The 26,824-nt window shown below is 40.5% G+C and overlaps 1 protein-coding gene and 1 long non-coding RNA gene across 4 annotated transcripts in view; one reads left to right on the top strand and one right to left on the bottom strand.

The window, feature by feature from the left end:
* Window positions 1-26,824, bottom strand: part of PLXDC2 (plexin domain containing 2) — a 467,700-nt gene that overhangs the window by 340,838 nt on the left and 100,038 nt on the right. The gene's annotated exons all lie outside the window — the stretch shown is intronic.
* On the top strand, window positions 4,752-9,037 carry LOC135965028 (uncharacterized). The gene is made up of 3 exons (XR_010577860.2): window positions 4,752-4,852; window positions 8,472-8,586; window positions 8,930-9,037. It is a non-coding gene; the product is annotated as an uncharacterized lncRNA (long non-coding RNA).

Genomic DNA, 26,824 nt, shown 5'->3' with positions numbered 1-26,824 from the left:
GCATGACAAAGAGACTTTTAAAAGTGGTGAGATTACAATTAGTGGCCAAAATGCTGCTTTTGAATTAACTGGAGGCATGATTATTCATAATATACATCTCCTTATTATTAAAAATAACCGCTTGACTTTTCCCCTACAAATATTTAAATGAGCATTTAGTCAACTAAGGATAAAATGATTTAATATACTCCAGAAAGTAGATTTGGCTTTTCTTTGTAGTATTTCTTGAAGAACTCAATTAGTTTTTTTGGTTTTCTGGTTTTGTTTTGTTTTTTGTTTTGAGACAGGGTCTCGCTCTGTCGCCCAGGCTGGAGTGCAGTGGCGCCATCTCTGCTCACTGCGACAACCTCCACCTCCCAGGTTCAAGCAATTCTCCTGCTTCAGACGCCTGAATAACTGGAGTTACGTGCACACCACCATGCCCGGCTAATTATTTTGTATTTTTGGTCGAGACGGGTTTCACCATGTTGGCCAAGCTGTCTCAAACTCTTGACCTTAAGTGATCCACCCGCCTCGGCCTCCCAAAGTGCTGGGATTATAGGCATGAGCCACCGTGCCTGGCTCAGTTAGATTTAATGAGAAATGTTTTGAGTCATGTAAGACAGTACATAGTAACTACAGAATTTGCCTGTCATAAGAGAAATGTATGAAGTTATTAAATGCAACCTCCATAAGATAGTGTACTCAAAATTATTAGAGGAAACAATAACCACAAAATACCAGACAGATAAAGATGCTGTCTTTTTAGCATAGTAGAAGGTATTGTGTTGCACTATTTAGCACACTATATGATAGTCAACAGCTTTTACCATCTGGACAATCTTTTTCTTTTCAACTGCATCTCTAATATTTTAGTTTAGGTCCATTTAATCTTACTCTGGTCTTTGGAAAAGATAGAGAATGACTGGAAAATTACCCACTATCTTTACAGAATAGTCACTGTAGATAGTTAATAAATCTTCCCCTTAGTTCAAGATAAATAATACTTGGGCTTTCTGCTTCTGTGTACAACACTTCAATCACGTTAAAAAGCTCCACTCCAAAACCAAGGTTCTTTTTTTTTTTTTTTTTTTTTTCTCTAAATGTCAAAGGCTGGAAACAAACGCAATACAAAATGGGCTTGACTAGGAAATAGGTGTACATTATGAAAAAATAAAAAAAATACTGAATAGCTGGTTGAAATAAAATGAGAAGAGCTATGTGAAACAATCCACAGTACATAATGAGAACTCAACACGTTAGTAGAGTCAAAAGGTATGAAGTGAAGGGGGAAAAAAGAGAAAGAAGGAAAAGAAAACCGTGGGTGGCCATGTTCATTTCCATGAGTGAAGGGTAAAGTTCTTTGTACTTTCAATAGTCACAAAAGGCATTCTTCTCCCTTCTGTAAAGATCTTCAAAAGGATAAACATGGATTAGGCATTATTTAAAGTGACAGACTCCATTTGAACTGGCTTAAGAGAAAGAGAACAAAAAGATGAATTCCTAAAAAAGGTTCAGTGGTGTGCTATATAGTCAATACTGCTGGTTCCTGCGAATCACACGACCCAGACCTTGGAAGCCAGCAATGCTCCAACAAAATGCTCTGCCCGTCATGTTCTTGCTGTGAAACGACCAGCTCCAGCTCCTCCAAGAGCTACACGATGCCACCAAGGACACCTGCATTCACTGGGAAAGGACAGTCATATGACACTAACTCTCTGTCACAATTCCCAGGTCCAAGAGAGAGGGCTCTGATTTGCTCATCTTGGTTCAGGGATCCATGTGTGGGAGGGGAGCACCATGATAAGAACACATTATCTCTACAAAGTGAAAATAAAGAGCAGACTCACACAGTCTTGCCTTTTGCACATCCAGTTACTTGAGAATGTCTATTCTTTGGGAAGTGTCTTTGGAAGTTTCCATGACTAGGAATCAGAAGCATTTATGCTCGAGATAAAATGAAGCAGAGGCATGGGAAATTCCACTAGGGATTAAGAATTCTCTCACGGCATAGCTGTGTAAATTTAATCAAATCCTATTTGAATTCTGCTTTTATTAGCTTATTTACCTATAAAATTAAAGAACTAATCTCTCCTCGCCCTGAAATTCTTTAGGTCTACAAGTAAATGATTCTAGCAGTTTACTTCCTGCGTGATGTCAGCTTCCAAAACAAGATAATTGTTTAAATGTTAAACACACCCCACATCTCAGAGATAGCTCAAATTAGGAATATCCAACATTTACAGGTACAATAATTAGAAGAATTATTAACAGCTACTCTGAAAGAATTCTTTCTCACGAAATATTTAATTCTACTGCTTCTCTGTCTCATAAATTCTTGTCAAATCTCAAAAGTACTAAAATGAGGTGGTTGGCATGTATTCTTTTATTTCTTATTATTCAAGGAGACAATGATGATTTATTTTCAGAAAGTTGTTTTAGAAATGGTTGAACATCCAAGAAAAATTGTTTTTTTTTTCTTTTTGCACAATAAAATAAGCTTTAATAAGTAATGAGGTGTGCTTATACCTACCCAAGTAAAGCATACAATGAAGGAATGACCTGTCTTAGGAAATACAAATAATAATAAAAAAAGTATTCCATTACTCTTCAATTAATTGTAGCCAAAATTCAGATTTATTTTAAAGGTATAAATCATGCAAATGGTTTATTTGATTCTATGTATCATTCTGAATGTTAATGTGCATTTAAAACTTCTTAGCAGATTAAAAAAAAATTTTACTAGAGTATATATTTCCATGTTCTAGGCATCTTAGTACAAATCACATCACTAGGTTCAAGGTTCTTCACTATATTTTAAATAAAATAAATTCTCCCAGAATGTAGAATTAGTATGACATTAAATCATGTTATTTCTCTATCTTCCATTTCCAGCATATGAATTTATCCAATGATAAGACCCTCTAGTATTGAGATTTGTTTGCATGACTATATTAAATCACCTAAACTCTTTGAAATTATGAAAATTTGAATTTATTCAAGCAACCAGCTTAAACATCCATGTAAATAGACATATTACACAGAAAGCCAACCATACCAATGGAATTCATTCCCTTCTTTGACATCTCAAGTCCAAATATAAACATCTTTCAGATTTTATAAGCTATATAGGTGGAAAATTAGAATTCTTTCTGCTCATAATTCAAAAACATCCCCATTTTCTGTTATTTATGCCACATTTGTCACATTTCCTCCAACAAAAGTCTGGAGTAGAACCCTACAAATAATGGGTCTTTTTCAACTACTGTGTTCCATTTTCCTTTCCACACATCATTATATGAAGGAAGTCCTTTCCTTTAATGTATGCTTTCTTTGGGTAGGTACAAATACATCGTCACGTGACATTTTTCCAAAGGGGAAAAAAAGGAAGAGGAGAAAATTTTCAGCCCTTTTAAATCCTACTTTCTATGAGCTTTCCGTTACAAAATCTTGCATGTAAGTTTGAAATAGAAGTTTAAACGTGTAGCTAGATAAATCCTAGAGCTGCTGTGCATTTTTTTGGGGGGGACGCATCTTGGAAAAATCATGTCCCCAAACCCTAATTTGATGTAATTTAAGTATCATTGAGAAAACTCTAACCAGGGTTGTCCCTTCTTGGCAGATATAACTCCCTGAGATTCTTTCCTTTAAAGCAGTATTTTCTTTAGATTTTTCTCCATTTCTAGAGGGGGGTAATCTATTCCCACAACTTAATCTGTAGTCGAGATCACTACTAATGTCACTTTACATTGTTAAAGTCCTATTGCATCTCAGCCTAGAAATGGCTGTTTCATTAATTTATGAAGCACAGCACAGATATCTCAGAGGGGACACTCAGATGTGTTAATTGATTACTTTGCATTATTCAACACATTTGCACCTGTTTATCCTGTATTTATCTTCTTTTCATTTGAGCCTTCTCAGCCACTGGTGCATAAAACCTTGAAATATGTTTGGATTTCACTCTTTGATTAGAGGATATTTCTCCCTCCTCAGTATATACAACTGGCTCTGAAGTTCAGAAAAGTCTATCTCAGTTTTTTCATGCTCGATCTATCCTTGTCACCCATTCTTACTGCCACTTCTTCAGTTAGGAACATCATTACATTTTTTTCTGAACTATTGCAACAGACTACTTACAGATTGTTTGGTTTCTGTTTCTTCCTGCTCCAATTAATTCTGCACACAACTGCCAGCTTAATCTTCCTCTGACCTAACTCTAATTACAACACTGTTGGTAATCAGCCTTCATGTACTGCTGATTGCTTACCCAGTAAAGCCCATGTCTGAAGTTACATTTCAAGACCATCCACAACTTGGTCTCACTGCCCGATATGGTTTGGATCTGTGTCTCTGCCCAAATCTCATGTCAAATTGTAATTCCCACATTGGAGCTAGGACCTGGTGGGAGGTGACTGGATCACAGGGGCTGATTTCCCTGTTGGTGCTGTTCTCGTGATGGTGAGTGAGTTCTTCTGAGATCTGGCTGTTAAAATTGTATAGCCACCCCCCTAAACTCTCTCTCAGTCCTGCTCCTGCCATGTAAGATGTCTGCTCCCACTTTGCCTTCCACCATCAGTAAAAGCTCCCTGAGACCTCCCCAGAAACAGATGCTGCCATCCTTCCTGTACAGCCTGGAGAACCGTGAGCCAACGAAACCTCTTTTCTCTATAAATTAGCCAGTCTTAGGTATTTCTTTATAACAATATGAGAATGGCCTAATACACTACCTTTCCAATTTCATCTTGCCATGGTACCAGGTCACTGAAACTCTTGCTTGTGAGAGATCAGACGCCTGCCACAGGAACCACTGAATGCTTATGCCTGAGTTAGAGCCTCAAGCCTCCCCACTGTGCTAGGGGATTATGCCAAGGTAAGATAACCAACATTTCCTGTATGTAATGTATACAATCTTGTGCCTATGGACATGGGGTTTGCAAATCAAGAGGGCTAGCGATGCCACCATGCAAATAGAGGTAATGAGTTTTTATAACCACTGAGAAGTCAAAAGCAAAAGGCATCCAGGGCTGAAGGAAAATGTGTTAGCTATTGCTACCCTGTGCCTAAAGCCACTGATATCAGACAAAGTCAATACCATGCCACCTAAGTGGGTTATGAGCTCTCCTAAAGGTGTTCTGAAGACAGGATAGTGACCAAGGACTGGTTGTTGCCTCCTTCTCTGCCTCTTTCTCATATGCCCATCTGACCAGGAACTCTTCCTCATCTAGAAAGAAATTCTGTTTAGAGGAACCTACTCAGAGATGGTTGGCCCTGCCACCGGGTGGTGGCAAGAAACCTCCATTATCCCTGTCTTTGTGTTTCCTTGTTTTTCTGAGTTACATTCCAGCCATCTATTGGCATGCCAGAAAAGTTATGTCAGGACAATATTCTGAAGAAAAATATAGCCTCTGTCCTCATAGAAGTTGCATATGTGTGTGTGTGTGTGTGTGTGTATATATATATATATATAGATATATAGATATATATATATATAGTGATACGTATTCCGATAACATTAAGCTCCTATAACCATGGGAACACAGATGAGGGAACAATTCACTCTGCTGTGGATGAGGTGGCCATCAGGGGTTAGACAAGGAGGAAGTGAAGAGTGAAGAGGTATCTTGTAAACTGGCCCTTAAAATTCAGAACAGGTGACCCAGGAAAATGCTGTGCAGAGACCAAAACCCTGGCATATTCCGATTGAGGGCAGACCAAGCAAAGGTCTGGAAATGACCATAAAGATGTGGGACTAAGACCATCCATGACATGCTAAAGATGACTACATTTAAGTCCTGGGCATCAGGAGCCATTAATTTGTCCCACAAGCAGATTAATGTAACACTCCGAAAAACAGAATCCTGGAGATCATTGTGGAGGATGAACTGAAGGAAAGGAGGGTCAAAGGAAATCAGGACAATTTTAGATAAGAAATGTTGAGGGTCGGGTCTAAGTTTCAATGTCATTGGAGAGCAAGGAACACATGCAAGAGACATTTCCAAAGTCAGTAAGGACATCAAAGATCTAAATTGAAAAAAATAAAAAGTGCTGAGATGGGCTGTCAATATCTGCCAATATCTGGAATATTTTAGAAGACCATAATTGCATCAGAATAGGATATTATGTAACAGTCATTTGCTAAGCAGCTCATATATAAAGTATCTCTGGATATTTCCATATCCCCAATGCAGATGAAGAAACAGAGGCTTGGGGATATCAAGTGAATTGCCATTGAGATCCAACCCTGTCATATTCTAAGGCAAATGGTCCGTGGTGGGAGGCACACAATTTGTAACATTTGCCAACTTCCTTGGTGTAAATACTCCACCATGCACTATTTCAAGTTACCAACAGTACATCACTGCAGGCATAGTTGGGATGATATGTGCACAATGAGATCAGTTCTCATAAGCTGGTGTGAGCCCTCCCCAGTACACCAGTAGATAAAGCTCACAAACATATTGTCAGGCATTACATAAAGCAGAGGTTGGCGAATTATGATCCATGGGCCAAATCCAGCCATCACCTGTTTTTGTAAATAAAGCTTTATTGGAACACAGCCATGCCCATTTATTTTGCTATGATCTACTGCTACTTTTGCAGTGCAGTGTCAGATTTGACTAGTAGCAACAGAGACTCTATAGTCTCTAAAGCCTAAAATATTTACCACCTGTCTCTTTACAGAAAACATTTGCCAACCCCTGAAATAAAGTATAAAGCAGACAAAACCAATCTATCCTATTAGAATTCACGGTAATAGAGACCCTGAGAGGTGAGATGAGTGGGGGAGTTTCCAGAGCAGAGTACGCAGGACTTCTGGAGTCCCAGTAAAATCCTGCTTCTTAATCTGGGTTCCGGTTACCCAGTGAAAATATATCAAGCTTACAATTAGAATTTGCAATTTTTCTATATGCAAATTAGACTTCAATAAAAATTCTGTTAAAAAGAAATCAAGACACTCCATGAGCAAATTTATACATTTTGTTTCTCAATGATTTCAACATTTGGTTTTAATATCAAAATGGAACTAAGAACTAAGACAGGTTTGTCTGTTTGATTTACAACAGATGCTGATGAATTCTTTAGATATCTACTAGGAATAGCAGTAACAGGATCTAGCTATTGGATGGATGTGATTCTGGCCCACACTTTTCTTCTGATGGTTGTACTAGAATGTTCATTTCTTTAGTCTGCCGGCAGAGTTGTCGTAGTTATAACTTCACTGTCCTAAAGTGTGCTTTTGAATACTAATTGCTTTGAGTGGCATTTATGACTCTGTTTATGGTCTTGCTGCACTTCCTTGGGGAGGTGACACTTCATTGTCATTATCATGAACAGGACTTTAAAACATAGGAGGCAGGTCAATGCATCAGTGTTAACATTCTCTTGGGTGACTGAATTCTCTTGGATGCTGAGCCAAGCATCTCTTTGCCTCTTGCTAACCACTGATGGCAATAGCCAGATGTGTGCATTGCAGCCAAAGAGGAAGTGGTGACATGTCCAGCCTGAGCTCCCAGGTGTGCTTCCTGGACATATGCACCTCCTTTGGCCAACTCTCACAGCCCATATTTCTCTCTAAGATGAAAGGTGAGGAGCTGGAGCTCGTGCATCCTTGGGTTCTTCCATGGGCCAGGTTGCAGTATGGCAAATTTCCAGATTGCAGATTATTTCCCTCACTCCAGGCCCACACCACCTGTCAGCTGTCAAGGTAATGCCCTGCCGTGCCTCTCTCACAGCTGGCCAGCCTGTTACCCAAAGCCAAGCACAGAAGTAGGTGGCTGATGGTGGAGCATCTGAGGAGACTACTGGTCTTATCAAAGAGCATTAGGTTCCCACTGTCAGCCTCCACCACCCGTGAACTCCGAGGAAGGGCCAGACCAGGTCATGTGTGCAGTAGTTGCAAAGAAGCTAAAAGCCCCAACAGATGAATGGTCAATGATTTGATGAGCAGAACAATGAATTTCTGACTCTTCTGCTAAATTTTCGAGGGGAGCATACATACTTTTTCTGGAAAAGGGGCAGCTCTGGGGCATTAGCAAGGCCAACATTGATGCTGAAGTACTGTGGACCCTACAAGTCCACACATCTCCCGAGATACATGAGAGATATTTCTTTGAATATTTTTTACTAAAAAGCCAGTGAAAGGGCCTGTTTCACCTTAGTGAAAGAAACACAAAAAGAACAGGTCTCGAGGAAGACCCCATCATTATAGATGATTCGATGGCTCTTATACAAACTCAGGGAACCCCTGAAAAAACAGTCTAGAAAGCAAACTAGTTAGGCACTGCCTTGGATAGGAAGAACCACTAAACTAGAACACTGCGTTTATTTTAATCAACTATACCAAAATAGGGAAAAGGAAGTAGAAGTTATGTCCATAATCTTTCTTTCGCCACCAAAACACCTCAGTAAATTATAGGCGAATTTGATTAGGAGATTGAATGCAGTCAGGCCAAGACTATTAACAAGACTTATGTTTGCTTCCCATCAAGGTGACCAATGCAGTGACCACAATAGGAAACCTCACACTGGTGAACTTATGTTGAGTCTTCAACTATCAACCTTATGCAGAAAGTGGCATGTCTATTGTTGTTCTATTGTTCAAAGGTATGAATGAGGTCATTACATGCAAGTACCAAGATCTTGTTTTATATTGGCTTTTTCCTTTCCTTTGGTCTGAAAAAGGACCTGAGAAAACCCTCAAAATAACTTTAACTTTTCAACTCTTTACTTATCATTACTTTCTCATGAATGGTCATGACCATTATGGAAGATTGCAATTTGCTAAATTAATAAAGATATTAGAAATACAGATTCTACATAACTTTAGGACCCATTGTGTAATGCAAGTAAATCAATGGAATATCTACCAAGACAGAATATAGTGATTGTATATGGTAATAAATTGTGATTCCAATGATTACGTGTTTTAACTAGCTCTTCTTTTCAGACTTAAAATTGGAAGGAAAAGTAAGGAATGAGAGAGATTAATAGGACCATGCAATTATTATTTAATATTCTACAAAATAAGAAGAATTGACAAAAAGAAAAAAAGATTGCTCAAAGTAATTTCACTTGATATCTTTCTTCCTTCCTTCCTCCCTCCCTCCCTTCCTTTCTTCTTTCTTTCTTTTCTTTCTTCTTTCCTTTCTTTCTTTCTTTCTCTTTCCTTCCTTCCTTTTTTCCCTCCCTCCCACCCTCCATTTCCTTCCTTCCTTCCTTCCTTCCTTCCTTCCTTCCTTCCTTCCTTCCTTCCTTCCTTCCTTCCTTCCTTCCTTCCTTCCTTCCTTCCTTCCTTCCTTCCTTCCTTCCTTCCTTCCTTCCTTCTTTCCCTCCCTCCTGCCCTCCCTCTCCCCGTTTCCTTCCTTCCATACTTTATCTTCCTTTTCAGTGGAAAATGAAAGAACTTATCTTTTCCTTTCAAGCATAATCCTCACCAGTGTGTGTGTGTGTGTGTGTGTTTTGTTTGTTTGTTATTTTTGTTTCTTGAGACTGAGTCTCGCTCTGTCACCCAGGCTGGAGTGCAGTGGTGCGATCTCGGCTTACTGCAACCTCCAGGGTTCAAGCAATTCTGTGCCTCCACCTGCTGAGTAGCTGGGATTATAGGTGCCCGCCACCACACCCAGCCAATTTTTGTATTTTTAGGAGCGACGGGTTTCTCCATCTTGGCCAGGCTGGTCTTGAACTCCTGATCTCGTGATCCACCCGCCTCAGCCTCCCAAAGTGCTGGAATTACAGACATGAGCCACCGCGTGTACCTGTGTTTTAACTGCTCTAATTGATGATTTGGGTAGAACTAAAATAAAAAGCTGTAGTTGAAATTAACTTTCCCATTTCCACAGTAAATGATCTATGCCAAAATTTAATATTACAAGAGATACTATAAAATGTCTTTAAGAAAAAGAGGAAACAGAAAAGAATAATGAATAATTTTGCTCAAGTAGAACCTTGGCTTGACATGAGTTAAGTAGTTTGCCAAAGATCTCCCAAGTACCAAGTGAGTTACCCAGGAGTCCAACCCAGGCCTAACTAACAACACTTGCATGCTTGGTACCATGCTTGTTTGTTTGACACTGATTTTCTTCTGCTGTCAAAGTATTATCTAACCTCTCTTTTGCAAAGGGAAGTTTTATGTGTGGCAGCAAGAGTGTCCTAGATAAAAGGACTAATACAAAAGGTAATTGAACAGGCCAAATCCCCTCCCCGTTCTCCAAATCACTTTCTACTTGACCCAAAGTCATGAACTTCATTCTGTATATCTCAAAGGCGACATACTACCTAAATGGAGCACAACAAATTCACAACATTTGGTTTGGAAAGTGTAGCGTTCAAACATGCTCAGAAAGAATGTGTGTGTTATTTTTTTATTCCCATAACATTCTGACTTTATGTTCTGCAACTAAAACCTCCAATATGAGATATGAGGATAATCTATCCAAAGATTATGATTTACTTAAAAGTCATTTTGCATGGAGAGCTATCTTTTGCTCTCCTTCCATTGCCAGTACATATGGTTGGTGTCTTGCTTTGCAGAAGTAAACATAATCCCAAAGTGAGAAAATCAAAAATAAAGAGAAATAAAATGCTGGATAGTGTGTGAAACAAACATAAATGAAGGATGCTGAAGGCAGGTCTATGAAAGTGCAAGTTTATTTTAATACGTGGTGAAAGATATTTGGAGCCTTGTCACCCTGATAACTCCAGTTGGCTGACTGAATGGACCTGGTATATAGAAAGGAAAGGCTGGAAGGGAAGATAAGTTCAAGATCAGAAAAGACACACGTGTGCCAAGAGAAGAGAAAGTGGAGGGAGTGTGGAGAAGGATGAGAAAAAAATAAATAGAGGAGTGAAAAATAGACCCTTTGGAAGAATTGAGAAATAAATTAGGAGTAGGAATAACACCAGCAATTGAGTTGGTTTCTGGTACTTTGTCAACATTTTGACAAAAATAGCGAATACTATGTCATTATGATTGCAACGAAGCAGGAAGGGATGTGGACCCAGGACCCACTAGGACTGTCAGGTTATTTGAACAGCATATGATACACAGTATCAAAAATCTGTTTGTACAGTCATGCAAAATTCTTCAGGCAGGAAGTTTTTATAAGATTTCATTATTTAGCTTAAACACACACACACATACACACACCCATACTTCCCAAATTAGAAGGTATTTCCTGTTTTGAAATTAAACTTCATTAAGTATATTTCCTGAATTTTTCATCCTTGAAACTCCAGTAATATTTTTTATGTGACCACGTGATTCTTCATTCACAGAAAGAAGGAATGTGGAGACAAGCCTGAAACTGCTCTGTATGGCTGGGAAGGTGAGTCAGATAGAGGCACAGATGATCTGCCTTCTCCTCCTGCCAAACCAGCTGATGCTCCTGTGGGCAGGGAGGCAGCGACAACATTGATAAACAAGCTGGTGAAGTTCAATGTGGGACTCTGCAGAGCATAACGGCCTGAAAATATATCTCACCCCACTTTAAATCTATCAAATACACACAAGGCCAAACCTAGGGGGCGGTGATCCTTACTGGCATTAGAAGGAGAGTCTTCCCTTTCAAAACAGATTTGCTGCAGGATTCCTTTAAATAGCGAGCCCACCAGAGCATTTAAAATACCTTTTCAAATGATTTACATGCACCTTTTAAATCATACACTCACAGTGAGTTAGTTGCTGAATCATGCGCACCTGTAAAACAGCTGTTGGGCTGAAGCTTAAGGACGGTCATTAAAAACAGCTTGGCTCACAGCCTGTGTCTTAGGCAGATCAGCGCCTCCACACAGCATTCAGAGGTGACAGCGGAAAGGAGGAGAGCAGGCTAGAAGCTGAAAAGGAGAAAACGTGCCAAGCTGGCCTGTCCTCAGGACTTCTGAAGAGTCCAGGTTCAGCTCGCTGGGGGAAATGGATCATGCTCTTGAAAACCTCTTTCCTGCTATGCATTTGTACTCTTCATCTACCCAAAGTCATCTAACTAACCAGACCGGCTCTCCTTCGCATGGGTGCTTGCTGGTTCCAGAAGACAACACTGGCTGCGCTGAAACCCATCATTCAGCAAACACAAGCTCACGATCTTTTCTTTGTTTCCATCTGTCTTTCTTTCATCTTTCTTTCTTTCATCTTTCTTCCCTCCCTCCCTTCCTTCCTTCCTTCCTTCCTTCCTCTTTCTCTCTCTCTCTCTCTCTCTCTCTCTCTCTCTCTCTCTCTCTCTCTCTCTGTCTCTCTCTCATCATTCTTTCTTTCTTTTTAACGGAGTCTCTCTCTGTCACCCAGGCTGGAGTGCAGTGGTATGATCTTGGCTCACTGCAACCTCTGCCTCCTGGGTTCAAGTGATTCTCGTGTCTCAGCCTCCCGAGTAGCTGGGATTGCAAGCGCCTAACAATAGGCCTGGCTAATTTTTGTTGTTTTTAGTAGAGATGGGGTTTCACCATGTTGGTCAGGCTGGTCTTGAACTCCCAATCTCAGGTGACCCACCCACCTCAGCCTCCCAAAGTGCTGGGATTTACAGGTGTGAGCCACCGTGCTGGCCTTTTTTTTTTTTTTTTTTTTTTAAACTGGCTCTGTTTTATATGGTTTAGCAATCTTCCAAATTGAGCTGACATATTTTCCAAAATCAATATACCATTCTGTTTATCATAGAGCAAGTATTATTGTTCTGGTCTTCCTATGTATTCAGAACAGGCCCAGTGTGCCTGAAATAAAAATTCCGAGTACAAATATCAGCTTCATTGCATTTCATTGATAAGAGTCAACATATCCTTTAAGTCGGCAAATATCCCTCTTGACAACCATGAATTATGCTAAGATCACAGAGCTAAAGACCTTATTAGCGGTTTGCAGAGAGCTCAAGTGGAAAAAACCATCCCAGCTGCTTTTGAAAAAAGGAAGTTTCTATCCTTCTACAAATCAATAAATGTTTGCTACTGAAGTGCTACTGTTTCCAACTGAGACGTATCATCCTCATTTTAAAATTGATTTCAGTCAGTTTCTTAATGAAATAATCTCCCAAAATGGAATTTTAGAATTTGGGCCTAAGAAGAGTATAATGCCTCCTGTGGAAATGACATTAAGGGAATCTGGGCAACTTAAAATTTATCTGAAACCAGAAAAAAGAAAAAAAGTAGGCTAGAGCAACGAAATTCTAGGGAGAAAAAAAAAAGAATAAATGAACATCTATGCTCTTCTGAGAGTGCTAAAAGATGTTCAAATGACACATCCTCCAGGATGGAGGAGAAATTTTCCTTCTGGATGGTGCAAACAGACCAAGGAAACTTAGCACCACAGCGCTTTCAGAATAACAGTCACTAACACAGTTCCACCTACAAAGTGATTTTCTGGAACTGAGTATGGACAGTGTGAAATGAATGTGGGGAGCATTAACATAAAATTACAATAGATAGTCTTCTCTTGTCCTTTACCTTGGGACATGCAACCAAAAGGCAGTGTTTTCATATCAGTGGTTATATTTCAGAGCGCCTGGATGGAAACGCAGCTTTGTTTCATTTTTTTCTTCCTGACTCATAGCTTTGTGCTAGTCATTGCTTAGACTCTGATCTTGCACAAGAGAGAAAAAATTGATCTCAATCCTGTGTGTGTTGGCACGTGTACAAATAGCTTCCAAGTCAGAAGGAAAGCGATCCAAGGGCACTTTAGAACATCATTTTTAAAAGATTTACTGTTAAAACATGTATTTGTCAGTCAGTTGTTAAAAGGTGTGGACACATTTCCACAAAGAAATAGAGATTGTCTTGACAATCTGTTTAACTTTTCACGTTGCTGAAACAGAACCTAATTACTCCACGTGCAGAGAGGCAATTTTGAAACCACTGGGGGCTTAGGCTAACTCTCCAAGACAGAAATCTGAGGGTTGGGTATGAATCAAGGCCTCTCTCTGGTCCCATTTGAGCTCCCCAGTAAAAAACTCTTACCCTCTAGAGAGTGGGTTCTTTTTTGTTTTTATTTTTATTTTAGTAGAGCAGGGTTTCACCATGTTGGCCAGGCTGGTCTTGAACTCCTGACCTCAAGCAATCTGCCCACCTCAGTCTCCCAAAGTGCTGAGATTAGAGGCATGAGCCAGCCACCATGCCCAGCCAAGAATGGGTTCTTTTTAGAATGATAAAACGCCCTATCGGCTGGGCATGGTGGCTCACATCTGTAATCTGAGCACTTTGGGAGGCCAAGGTGGACTAATCAGCTGAGGTCAGGAGTTCGAGACAAGCCTGGTCAACATGGTGAAACTCCGTCTCTACTAAAAATACAAAAATTAGCTGGACATGGTGGCATGCGCCTGTAATCCAAGCTATTTGAGAGGCTGAGGCAATAGAATCACTGGAACCCAGGAGGCGGAGGTTACAGCGAACCAAGATTGAGCCACTGTATTCCAGCCTTGGCGACAGAGCAAGACTTTGTCTCAAAAAAAAAAAGAAAAGAAAAGAAAAGTCCTGTATTCCCCTCCATCCATCACCAAAGACACTCAATCTAGGACAGACGAGATCTCTACAATAAAACTAGTGAAACTCCAGTCTACTCTCCTTTCTCTCAAATGCAGCAAGGTCCTGAGAATTAAGCCCCACCAAGGAGTGGCCTGAATCTCTGGCACACTTCATCATAGGATGGTCTCCCAAGTGCCCCCATATTATTAAAAGGATATAGGTCTCTTAATTTCTTCTGCTTACTTACCTGGTTTTCCAAATTTTACAATAAACACAGATTATTTGCACTACAAAAAGGTATGTTTGTAAAAGCCTTAATTAAATTAAGGCACTCAACTTACCCTGGTATCTAAAGCTAAAAACTCATACAATGGTATATTGTGTCCATCATTAGTTTGTCCCGACTTCCTCCCCCAGACCTAAAGTCTTTCACAACCTACTACAGACTTAAGATTTAGTGGCATTGGAAAAGAAATCACTATATCATGAAGACATCTGCACATGTGTGTTTATTGCAGCACAATTCACAATGGCAAAGATACGGAATCAACCTAAGTGCCCATCAGCAGATGAGTGGACGAAGAAAATGTCATGTATATACACCATGGAATACTACTCAGCCATTAAAAGGATAGAAATAATGTCTTTTGCAGCAAGTTGGATGGAACTGGAGGCCACTGTTCTAAATGAACTAACTTAGAAATTGAAAACCCAATACTGCCTCTTCTCATAAATGGGAGCTAAGCGATGGCTGCACAAAAGCATACACAGTGACATCATGGACCTGGAGACTCAGAATGGAGGAACGTAGGGGAGGTGTGGGGTGAAAAACTACTTATTGGGTGCACTGTACACTACTCCAGTTGACAGGTGCACTACAATCCTAGACTTTACCACTATACGATTCATCTATGAAACCAAAAACCACTTGTACCCCTAAAGCTATTGAAATAAAATATATATATAAAAGAAGTTAGTGACACTGAAGTTCTCATTTTTCCAGGAGGATGTTATACCTATCCATGATTCCTTGCTTTTTTGTTTTTTAGATGGAGTCTCACTCTGTCACCCAGGCTGGCGTGCAATGGGCTATCTCAGCTCGCTCTGCCTCCCAGGTTCACGCCAATCTCCTGCCTCAGCCTCCCAAGTAGCTGGGTCTACAGGTGCATGTCACCACACCTAGCTAATTTTTGTATTTTTTTTTAGTAGAGACAGGGTTTCACCATGTTGGCCAGGATGGTCTCCATCTCTTGACTTTGTGATCCACCCGCCTTGGCCTCCAAAAGTGCTGGGATTATAGGCATGAGTCACCACACCCAGCCAATTCTCCGCTTTTATAAATTTGTCTCTCTACCTGGATTGACTTCATTCCTAATTCATTAGAAAAAAATAATCTTATCCTTCACAGTCCAAGTGAAATGTCAGCTTCCTCCAGGATCTCCTAGGTGGTGTCACTCCCTCTCCTGCGCTCCCAATGCCCGTGACTCTTCACCTACCCTGTTTTATTGCAGTTCAGTGTCTTGTGTGTTACTTTCATAAGGTGGGATTGATTTTTCTGCCCAATCTTTTTATTCCCAGAATTCTAACAGAGCACCTTGAATGTTTTAGGCACTCCAAACAAACTGAATGACTACTGAATAAATAAATGACTGAATGAATAAGTTAATTTTGTCAGCAACAACGACATCATAGTAAATCAGAGGGCAGATCAATAAGGTCAGCGAGAAGGCAGGCTGATGACTCCGGGGCTCAAACGTTAGAAATGAAGATGAGGAAAGAGACAGAAAGACTCAGGACAACTGTCATTATTCACATTGAGGAAAACTCTTAGGTTAGGAGCTACTTGTGAACTTCTGAAGTCTATCTTAATAAAAGATGCAATGATCAAAATGTCCAGGGCTCTCAATGGTCTTTATAGATATACAAATAATGATCCCATCTCATTGCTACACCACATGTGGTGTCTTATTTCAGTAACTGAAACTACGTGCTTTCTCATTTCACTGTGAAGTCTTCCGTACATTTCTCCAAGGCACTGTTGAAACTGGGGGAAGAGCATGCTTTTAACAAAACTGACACTGAGTCTACTCTCAAAACCAACGTCTCCCCACAATATGAGAACAATGGGAAAAGATGGAAAGGAATTCTGCATTTGCCCATTTTTTTTTTCCATCTGAGATTCTTGAGAAAGTGATTCAATCAGCCCTTTCCAGTAACTGGCTATTATATTTCTCAGGCAAGATGAACACAGGGCAGCGAGTCCGTGGATTTCTGCCTGCTGACGCCTCTATTAAGCAGACAGAGCTTTCTCCTCTACTCCTTCAGGTGATTTTCTGACAATATAATACTGCAATACTGCAGACAATAAAAACCCGCCACCCACCCTGTGCAGAACTGTAATTTCCACAAAACTAAGCTGCAACGGAGGCCCTGTCCACTCCAATGGGGACGTAATCTCACCTGGATCATTGGCTAAGCACGCATAAAAGTCATTATTTCTTGCCTTTATTTTATACCAAGGGATGATAGAAAGTCACAGATTCATAACCAGCAGAGATTGCTGTGTGAGTAACTGGCAATTCTGCTTCTCTGAATTCATTTCTGGTTAAGCCAGACCAGGTAGAATGGTATTTTGTGTCACCTCTTTTACTCTCGAAATTTTCTATGTTTATTCCTATTTGGCCTATATTAAAAAAATAAAGAAACATATCAACTTTAGCTCCTTGAGGTTGCTGCCTAATGCCTCCATGTGGATACACTGAGCGTTCATACGTGGGAGCTCTCTAATGTCAGCAGATCAATCTAATGAGCATAGAATTTAGACGATCAACCCCAGTACAAAACAGGTACTGAGAAAAACTCATCAGACTGCACACATTCTCAGTTTACTATGTGGAAAACAGCAGGCAACCTCAACTCAGTGAATGTTATTCCTCACCTAAGTATTGTCCTACAGAGGCTGATAAAAGCCCGCTTTGGCGTGGGCAGATTCTAAACAGAAAAGTCAACTCATCAGCCTGTGACTTCAACTCCTCTCTGTCACCCCATAGTGGTCCCTTACTCAAAGTCTGTGCAAAGTCTATGTTAGTTTTGTAAATATAATTTTGCATAAAACTTCATAGTGGCCTTATTTTCAAAGATAGGGATGCAAATGTTAATTGCTAAAAACATAATTTTTTAAAAAGCAGGTCAAAAGCCTTTCCATGCCCTTCTGTCATTAACTACATTGAAATGAGGGATTGCTCAACTGCCTCCTGACTATTTTCAGGTCTGTCATATGTCTTTCAAAACTGTCCATACCAGGCCCACTTACAGCAGAATGGCTTGGCTGCTGCAGCACATGCCAGGTGATAAATTCACCGGGGTGCAGAGGCCACACAGGCTCTCCGTGCCTTCTGCTGCCTCCTGGTTCCAGCTGAGCTGCAATAAGCTCGACAGACTTTCCTGCAGGACCTAGGTGACCTTCTCTGGCACTCTGATGTTAAATACAGCTCACTGGTGTCACGGCTGGAACTTAAGTGAGTTAACTGTGCTGTCTCAAGCAGGTTCACAAATTTATATTCTATACAGTCACAGTTTGCAGACCTTTGACTTCACCCCAATTTTGAATCCATTTACTGTCAACCTCCCAAAAAGCATGGCGAGGTAACCGATGAGAACTACAACTTCATTGAGATGTGGGACAGGCCATTATGATCTCTGTAGATGGTAATGAAATGGGCACTAGGAAATTCCGTTTTCCATCTGGGGAGTGAAGTACATTTTACTAGCACTAACTTGTCACCTTTATTACAGGTGAACACACAGACAACAATATCTATTTTATAAACGTGGAAACTGAATCATCAAGAAGTTGACTGTCTTTACCAAAATCTGTTACTTGATAGAGACGAAACACGGACACAGGGTATCTGTCGTCTTTTCAGATCTCCTCCAAATGATTTACACAGACCGCCTGAGAGTTAAATACAGGTCTGGGGATTTTGTATATATTTTTTTAACTCTATCTGGAACCACGCTACTCATGTTGTGGCTGGGAAAGATTGTTTTCCATTTATGTTTCAATGTTTTCATCTGTGAATACATAAGGACATTTATTGGCCACTATTACATAACCTTGCCAAGGAATCACAGGCCTTCACTCATCAGAAATGTCAATGTGATTGCTAGCCTATACATAAAATTCAAAGGAAATCGGTAAATTATATACATAATATATAACACACGGGGTATATATAAAGGAGAGTGGGCTGTGAAGGTGCAAAGAAGGGTGGTAGAGGGGCCTGAGAATGGGAGGCTGCGAGAGCCAGCCTCTCCGCCAAGAAGCCCAGACTCCGGCCCCAGATTTCGGCACCAAATGTTAGGAAAATGTAAAGGAAGAAAGTGAGAGACAGGAGGCAACTCAATGGCCAAACAGGTTTATTCACAGGAATAAGCCTGCAAGGGGCCGCAGTCAGGAGTCTGGCTGAGACCCTGATGGCTTACAAGCTGAGGCTTTTATTTTTTATTTTTATTTTTTTATTTTTTGCAAGGTGAAGAATTTTTTTTTATTATTATACTTTAAGTTCTAGGGTACATGTGCATAACATGCAGGTTTGTTACATATGTATACTTGTGCCATGTTGCTGTGCTGCACCCATCAACTCGTCAGCACTCATCAACTCGTCATTTACATCAGGTATAACTCCCAATGCAATCCCTCCCCCCTCCCCCCTCCCCATGATAGGCCCCGGTGTGTGATGTCCCCCTTCCCGAGTCCAAGTGATCTCATTGTTCAGTTCCCACCTATGAGTGAGAACATGCGGTGTTTGGTTTTCTGTTCTTGTGATAGTTTGCTAAGAATGATGGTTTCCAGCTGCATCCATGTCCCTACAAAGGACACAAACTCATCCTTTTTTATGGCTGCATAGTATTCCATGGTGTATATGTGCCACATTTTCTTAATCCAGTCTGTCACTGATGGTACCAAAACAGACATATAGACCAATGGAACAGAACAGAGTCCTCAGAAATAATACCACACATCTACAGCCATCTGATCTTTGACAAACCTGAGAGAAACAAGAAATGGGGAAAGGATTCCCTATTTAATAAATGGTGCTGGGAAAATTGGCTAGCCATAAGTAGAAAGCTGAAACTGGATCCTTTCCTTACTCCTTATATGAGAATTAATTCAAGATGGATTAGAGACTTAAATGTTAGACCTAATACCATAAAAACCCTAGAGGAAAACCTAGGTAGTACCATTCAGGACATAGGTATAGGCAAAGACTTCATGTCTAAAACACCAAAAGCAACGGCAGCAAAAGCCAAAATTGACAAATGGGATCTCGTTAAACTAAAAAGCTTCTGCACAGCAAAAGAAACTACCATCAGAGTGAACAGGCAACCTACAGAATGGGAGAACATTTTTGCAATCTACTCATCTGACAAAGGGCTAATATCCAGAACCGACAAAGAACTCAAACAAATTTACAAGAAAAAAACAAACAACCCCATCCAAAAGTGGGCAAAGGATATGAACAGACATTTCTCAAAAGAAGACATTCATACAGCCAACAGACACATGAAAAAATGCTCATCATCACTGACCATCAGAGAAATGCAAATCAAAGCCACAATGAGATACCATCTCACACCAGTTAGAATGGCGATCATTAAAAAGTCAGGAAACAACAGATGCTGGAGAGGATGTGGAGAAATAGGAACACTTTTACACTGTTGGTGGGATTGTAAACTAGTTCAACCATTATGGAAAACAGTATGGCGATTCCTCAAGGATCTAGAACTAGATGTACCATATGACCCAGCCATCCCATTACTGGGTATATACCCAAAGGATTATAAATCATGCTGCTATAAAGACACATGCACACGTATGTTTATTGCGGCACTATTCACAATAGCAAAGACTTGGAAGCTGAGGCTTTTATAAGAAAATTTTTTACTGGGGAGGAGAGGTTGGGCAAGTGCTGGCCGGTTGGGACTTTTGGGAAGTGTACACACACAGAGACTCATTCTGTTACCCAGGCTGGAGTGTAGCGGTGTGATCATGGCTCACTACAACCTCCACCTCCCAGCTCAAGCAATCCTTCCACTTCAGCCTCGTGAGGAGTTCGGACTGCAGGCATGCACACCTCACCAAGCTAATTTTTGTATTTATTTATTTTTTTGTAGCCACAGGGTCTCGCTATGATGCCCAAGCTGGTCGTGAACTCCTGGGCTCAAGCGATCCACCAGCCTCGGCCTCCCAAAGTGCAGGGATTACAGGTATGAGCTCTGACTGGCCAAATTATATACCAATAAATAGTAATAGAGGGAATCAGCTGAAGATTATTAACTTGATTTTATACAAAATTTGGTCAGGATTTATATCTCTGTTTTTGCTGGGAAAAAAAAAAAATCCAAATCAATCTTTTCACATGGAAGCAAAGATAAGGTTTGTTAGGTCCTTTTTCTCCCCCATTTTCTATTGACTGTCATGAATTTTTAAAATTATCCTTAATTGCCTCAGTGTAGCAATTGGATAAAGCAATTTTTTTCTGCCCATATCAAATGAAAAGTATTCAGTTTAATAAATATGTATAATAATGCCATGCCCTCAGAATAACATTTTATTAGCATGAAGAAAAATGATATAAATCCGTTGATTTTTACTCTTACATAACTCTTTGATAAACCCTGTGTTAATTCTAAATGTGTTTATATTTCATCAAAATAATCTGGATGGTCATTGTTCTAACTAAGCAATACTTTATGTCTTTTGCTGTTGTTGTTTGTTTTTGTTTTTTTTTAGGCAAGACTTTTCTAACAGTGTATCTAAGAGAAATTTCAACTGTTACATGATATTTTGGGGTGGATTGTCAATAAAGCAAATCTGCTCAAAAATACATAAAATCTCATTCTTTTTAAATAAAACTAGCACTCAACAACACACCTTCTGCTTAATGCTGGCAATTTACAACTTCCTGGTCTAAAGAAATAAAGCCCTGAGCAGCTTATAAAATGACTTAAGAGATTTTTTTTTAAACATAAGCCAACGTTGGCCAAATAGCATTTGGATGAGTTAAGAATAAACAACATATAAAGAGAGATAGATCAGATTTCCTTTGAAATCACAAAAGTCTCAAAATTAAGAGTTTTAAAAAACTTTGCATTTGAGAGGCTCAAAGATTTTGGACGACAGTTCAGTTATTTTTTCAACCCTCAAAAATGCTTGGTACTATGTCTGTTAATAAGGAAATAGTTCAATGAGTCAGTGTCTGAGCTTTCATTGCCTTGAAGCCAGTCCAAAATGGGAATTTCTGGCACTGGAGACCAACTTTATGAGCTTTCAAAACATATTTTATTTTTTGAACCACTGAGCTGGATTTTGCCACTCAAATCACTAAGCTGAGTCTTGAATATACTCTCCAAGGTGAGAAGCGTTTATCCCTTCTTCTTGAGTCCCATACAATTAAGCCATAAAGTAAATGCAGTAGCATCTATTCAAAACTGTACTGAGTGAAAACACACACAGTACTGGTCACAAATGAAGCCTCCAAAAAGCTCAACCCCAGGGACACTCCAAGAGGCTAAAGTCAAGTGGAATCATGACTCATAGAGGGAAACCTCACGTCCAACACCATCTTCTTCCTCCTGATCCCAGAACCTGTGCTTTAAAAAACTAGTAAGTAGGCCCGGCGCGGTGGCTCAAGCCTGTAATCCCAGCACTTTGGGAGGCCGAGACGGGCGAATCACGAGGTCAGGAGATCGAGACCATCCTGGTTAATACGGTGAAACCCCGTCTCTACTGAAAAGTACAAAAAACTAGCCGGGCGAGGTGGCGGGCGCCTGTAGTCCCAGCTACTTGGGAGGCTGAGGCAGGAGAATGGCGGGAACCCGGGAGGCGGAGCTTGCAGTGAGCTGAGATCTGGCCACTGCACTCCGGCCTGGGCGACAGAGCGAGACTCCGTCTCAAAAAAAAAAAAAAAAATAGTAAGTAAACAAAGCTATCACTGATGTGTGTCTCACTGCTTGTCTGCGCCAACACACACACATAACCCTACCCTCCAGGAACAGCCCCATAAAGTACAAATTATGATAAGCTTTTAACCACACTGGAGCACTAGCCCTCAATTCACAATGGGCAGGCAGAAGCATATGTCTAGCTCCAGAGCCTCTGCTAGCCTGTAGAGCACTTTTGTGGACATCAGAATTGGGTGTCCTCTGAGTGAAACATTTAGACACAGTTGTTCTGGCTGAGAGCGGTGGCTCACGCCTGTAATCCCAGCATTTTGGGAGGCCATGGCAGGCAGACCACTTGAGGTCAGGAGTTCGAGACCAGCCTTGCCAACAAGGTGAAACCCCGTCTCTACTAAAAATACAAAAATTAGTTGGGCATGGTGGTGCATGCCTGTTAGTCCCAGCTACTCGGGAGGCTGAGTCTGGAGAATCACTTGAACCCAGGAGACAGAGGTTGCAGTGAGACAAGATCGTGCCACTGCACTCCAGACTGAGACAGAGTGAGACCCTGTCTCAAAAAAATTTAAAAATATAAAAATTAAATAATAATAAAAAATAGACACAGTTGTCCCAACTGGCCCTAACACACTGGGCTTGGCACATGGAATACAGGCTAGATTTCAGCCCCTTGCCTCCCTAGGCCAGGGCCTATGTGCAGAACCCAGACACACAACACAATTGTACTGCAGCCCTGTGTAGCCCCACTGGCTCCATGAAAGCTAGAGCTGCAACCTTGAGGAAGAGGAAAATTGTAATCATAGCAGAATTTTCGATGGGGAAAAATGCAGCTAAGAGTAAAATTAACTTAGCATGTTTTGTTTTTGTCTGGTTACGTAATGATGCATGGTTAAGTCAATTAATCATCTGAGAGTCTATGCTCTGTGAAAGCAAGAATCATGTCTTCTTAGAATATTTGCCAAATCCCTAAGTTAATGTCATAGCTTTCCAGAAGAAGAGAGGTTCTCATTATTTAGTTATGAGGAAGATGACCAACAGGGATGCAACTGTCCCTCTGAAACATCTACAGAATCATATATCCTCTAGGTTTTTGATTAATTGTCTCTTATTATGTCTTGTGAACATACTTTCTCAAGTTTAACACATAAAAATCAAGATGATTTTGTAGGTCACATTCTAAGTGATACTTTTAAAATTATGAAACCAAAGTTCTGCTTTAAAAATTCATACAAATTAGGGGCTGGGCACAGTGGCTTATACGCCCAGCGTTTTGAGAGGCCAAGGTAGGAGGATCAGTTGATGCTAGAAGTTTGAGGCCACCCTGGACAACATAGTGAGACCCCCATCTTTGATCTTTGCCAAAAAAAAAAAAAAAAAAAAAAAAAAGAGAGAGAGAGAAAGGAAAAGAAAGCCAGACATGGTGGTACACACCTATAGTCCTAGATACTTGGGAGGCTGAGGTAGTAAGACTGTTTGAGCCCAGGAGTTCAAGGCTTCAATGAGCTATGATCATGCCACTGTACTCCAGCCTGGGAAACAGAGCTAGTCCCTGTGTCTATAAAATATATATATATATATATAAAATAAGGTAATAAAAATAATAAAAATCATACCAACTAAAGTTAATTTAAATGTTCACTTAAACAGAATAGAGACTGGGCATGGTAGCTCATGCCTATAATCTCAGCACTTATGGAGGATTAGGCCAGCAGGTTGCTTGAGTCCAGGAGTTCAAGAACATCCTGGGCAACAAGGTGAAACCCTGTCTCTACAAAAAATACAACAATTATCCAGGTGTGGTGGTGCATGCCTGTGGTCCCAGCTACGTTGGAGGCTGAAGTGGGAGGATTGTTTGAGTGGAGGTATCTCTGAGCAGATGGGGGAATCTAAAAGCGGGATGGAGTGGGAGGGTTTTCCCCTAGAGTGGGGCCGCTCAGCAGCCTGGCCGCTCCTCTCACTGCCCCAGCGAAACTCCTCGTCCTTCCACCAGTCGATGGCCTGGTGGCATGCTGCAAACACCTGTGCCTTCCTCTTGACATGCAGCCACCCTGTGTTCCTCCACTGAGGAATACATGCTCCTCTGGACATCCAGCCATCTCTCTGTCTGCCTGTGTTTTTATAGGCACAGGATGGGGCTGTGGCAGGCCAGGATGGTCTTGGGAAATGCAACATTAAGGGAGGAAATGCCTGTCCTCACCTAGGTCTGTGGGGGTGGAGCCCTAGCCAGGGACCACAGCTGCCTCTACTCAGCACTTCCTTTCCTCCCATTATGTATCATTAAAAGGGACCACGCTCTTCCTTTCCCAGCACTGCCGTATCACATGCAACCACGACAGCCACAGGAGCTTGGCTTCAGTGTTGCGGGTTAGCAGGGGTAGAGGAAGCAAGAGACACTGCCCCATCTAAAAGTGGTAAAGTGGTAGCAAATACCACCACCTCCAGCCACTGACTGCTGTGTGAGAACGTCGTCGTTATAAAATTGCCCGAGTGTGTGTTTGGGGGTGGGTAAAGTGGTCATTTGTTTTCTCTTTTACTCCATTGCTCCTAAATCAACACTCGGGAACTCTGCAGTACCATAAATCTCTGACTTTTCAAACAGCCTTTCAAACACTAGAAGGTAGTTCACACCTAGTGTTTGCCTAGCATTTTCTTTTGCAGACTAAACATAGTAACTTTTTACCATCACCTTGTTGTGTTGTGTCTAGAATGGAATAGTCTAGATAGAGTTTGAACACACCATGACCAAAGGGCAAGGTTTAATAATAAAAGGCAGAAGAGAAAGGCAAAATAAACCAAAGGTCTGATGGGCCAAGAATCACCACTATCAGCTGCAGGTATATATCAGAAAGAAAATGTATTATATAATACCAAACACGTCCATAAGAAATAACTGTGAGGACAATACATATTGCTGTCTTTCTCTGAATTCGTTTTGCTTCTTTTTTTTTAATTGGTTAGGTTATCAGCTCAAATTGTTAATTTCTTTCCTTAAAACAATTAGCTATTAATTACAGTCACTGTTATTAGCCATCTCCAATTCTTCCAAGCTGCAGATATTTTTACAGCAGGCTCCCAACAAGATCGGCAATTTAGAATATTCTCTGGCAGCAAGCTGTATTCCTCTTAGCAAGTGCCTACATGCAAGATAATGTCCTTTTTTAATAAGGTTTTTGTGCAAACCAAAATAAGCACAACACTGTAAAAGCACACCCAATATCGATTAAAACCAAAGTGTTTATAAGATGGATTTTTATTTTCACCCCTTTGGAAAAGAATCTGACATATGGCATTAATTGAAAAGCACTTTTCAAGGAGTACACTATTAGGAAAAATCAGAAGCTATTTACAGAGTTAGACCCTGTATTTACATTTCTCCCTAGTTTACAGCCACAATGCAATACAGGAAATACCCTATATTTACAAATGTACAAAATCTAAGTTTACATGATCAACATTATGCTTCTCACAATCTGCCCTGACCCATCCCATGTGTTCAGTAACTATTCAGATTGTTTCCTGGGAGATGGACCTCACAGGACCCTCAGATGCAGGAATGCACATTTATACTTAATACAATAATGCTTATATGCCCTGCAACTCAACTTGCACTCCATACATGATGAAATAACTTCTTAACAATTGAGAAATGCTTAGCAATCTGATACCCAAAGGGAAGCCATTCTCATCCATGCCCTTTTAAGAAAATTTATTTGTTGTTTGAGGTAAGAAAAGCTTACACAACCAACCTACTTAGGTTCGTCAAGAGTCTCTATATTAACATATGGAAAAGTACTGCCTGTGCTAATATTTTACTTTTCTTTAATATGTTCTCTTACACAATTTCCAAGCCTCCCAAATCCAAAGTTAGAGTCCAGGCCAAGCTTCTATTTTTGTTGTTTTAAAATACATCATAGTTGAAAACTTTATTTCATTAAAAAATAGTTGCATCGATTTGCTCAGCTTGTGTTTAATTTACTTGATGTTAGAAAAGATCGGTCAGCTCGCGATCCTCCATGCCCATATGTGCTTCTCAATGTTTCCAAGGCCTTCCTTTCACAGCTTCCCTTAATGCAGAGAATGGACTGACCTTGAACTCTACCTGCCCTGTGTTTCTGGTCACTTAGGCTTATAGGAAGCTCCATGTGTTTTGCAAAACATTTTCTCAACTACTGCAACCCAGGTTAGTTACATTCTTTTGAAATGACCAGGTGGAATTTCCTGACTCTTTCATGAACCAGCCACACATCTTAAACCACAGATCTCTTGATCTCTCTCAGACAGTGGAGGACTAGATGAAATCAGCATGCCTGAGGTAACTCATCTAAACTAGGATATCTGACCTGCTCAACTCTTCTGGCAAGAAGATAGTATCTATAGGGCTACCATACACAAATTATCCAATGGCTGAAATGGAGTATGGGAACTTAGAGCTCAATCCCAAAGT

The sequence above is a fragment of the Macaca fascicularis genome, chromosome 9 (assembly GCF_037993035.2).
Source record: "Macaca fascicularis isolate 582-1 chromosome 9, T2T-MFA8v1.1".
Taxonomy (NCBI): Eukaryota; Metazoa; Chordata; class Mammalia; order Primates; family Cercopithecidae; genus Macaca; species Macaca fascicularis.
The sequence above is the reverse complement of the archived record's forward strand: the minus strand, read 5'-3'. Positions and strand labels throughout refer to the sequence as shown.